Raw genomic sequence first — 1826 nt, 5'->3', positions numbered from 1 at the left:
TTGAGTGTACAAAGTGATCACGATATGCCTCCCTGGGACACAGTGGTTACCCATTAGGCTGTGACCCACAAGGTCAGCAGTTTGAAACCACCAGCCTCTCCAAGGACGAAAGAGAGGGCTTTTCACTCCCATAAAGAGCTACGGTCTCAGGAACCCACCAGGGCATTTCTATCCTGTCCTATAGGGTTGCTGCGAATTGGCATGTGTTCAATGGCAGTGAGTTTGGCTAGAGTTGTGTCCGCATTACTGGCATTACAAGCAGATCAGGAGCATGTACAGCTCGCTTCCCCAAAGCTCCAGATTTCCATTTGGGGAGCCATGTGGTTCTGAGAGGTTAATTCCACCCCTGGCTCCCACAGGCTAGCTTGACTGGTTCAGAAAAGAGCATATGACGAGACACTGAGGGTCAGAGGGCACCGCAGAACTCCTTCCAAGACTGTGGGGTAACGGGATCTCCTCCATCTGGACGGTCTGGTCCATGCACACACCACCTACATCTTCTGCAGTCTTGCTCCCACGAGGAAAGCCCTGCCTAAAGATGCAGCCATTTACTTCACAGAAAGACGAGAAATGAAGCCAGACATGGATCAAACCATGCCTGACATCCACACAACCTCCTTGTTACACAAACCAATCCAATTTCCTTTTTAAAGGCAGATTAAATGGTCTGTTGTTGTTTTGGGTTTGTGGTTGTTCTATTTACAACCACTTGCATCTAGGAATCTGAACATTTGGTACCAGAGGTGGGATGCTGCAAGGATAGACCCTACGTATGATGTCCGGCAGGGAGGCTACGACTGAGTCCAGGAGGTGTGCTGGGGAATAACAAAGCTCTTGCTATTCAGGGCTGCCGTGCAGTGTGCCCGGCACAACTCCGGGGTATCATTGACATTCACAGCCATTGTAGATCTGTGTATTTACCAGACGATTTGCTAGCAGATGGCATAGAGAGACTTGAAGAAGGGGGTGGGGGCGCTTTTCTAATTGGCACCAGGACGTCCACTGGGATAGCAGCAGGGCTGTCAGCTCCCCCCCAATCTTGCCAATTGGCAGCACTCGCTATGCAACAGGGAGGCGGGTAGTTTCCCGTTGCCTCTGGGTGGGTCCCCATTGCCTCTCCTCCAGTGGGCCCCAGACCACATGCTTGGGAAGACTCTGGCAGATCAGAAACAATTAGGGTGCTGGAATGAATTGGCTACTTCATGTTAGTCTTTCTTAGAAGGTACAGTTTTAAAAGGAAAAGCTAAACTTTGGTTCTAGGTGGCCCATGAGAAGCAAGGGCAGGGAGTGTGGGGGCAGGGAAGAAAGCATGGATTGGGCAAGAGAGGCCATCTCTGCTGGCTCTCCAAATTGTTCCAGATTCAGGGTTAGCTGAGGCCTGGCGGGGGTGTGAAAGCGGTTCTGTGGTGTGAGCGGAGGTGGATGATGAGAAGCAGAGAATATACATTGGGATCTGCAGAAAGCTGCAGACCAGGTACGAATAGCTGGTAACATGAGCTCATCTCCTTGGCAGTGAGGACAGTCACTTCCCTTGTAAGGACGCTGCGGGGCTGTCGTCAGTGGGCGCAGGAGAAAGGCCGCTGCCTCCCCACCCCAACGCGGTGACCCCTAAGATTAGGTGCAGCCCACTGCGGGGGCTGGTGCTGGTGCACTGAGGACTAGGGAATGAGCAGAACCTGTTGCTGGCAGACGACCCTTCTCAGGTGTAAGACGGACTCGGCAGTCCACCTTGGCTGGGGTTCTTGACCCATGGTATTGATTGGGAATAGACAGATTGGAGAGCTGAGGCCTTTAGAGAAACGGCCCTTGTCAAGCCGAGCTGACAG

The sequence above is a fragment of the Echinops telfairi genome, unplaced genomic scaffold (assembly GCF_000313985.2).
Source record: "Echinops telfairi isolate 266 unplaced genomic scaffold, ASM31398v2 ScPeMD7_3533;HRSCAF=4204_1, whole genome shotgun sequence".
Taxonomy (NCBI): Eukaryota; Metazoa; Chordata; class Mammalia; order Afrosoricida; family Tenrecidae; genus Echinops; species Echinops telfairi.
Note: the sequence above shows the minus strand (reverse complement) of the source record.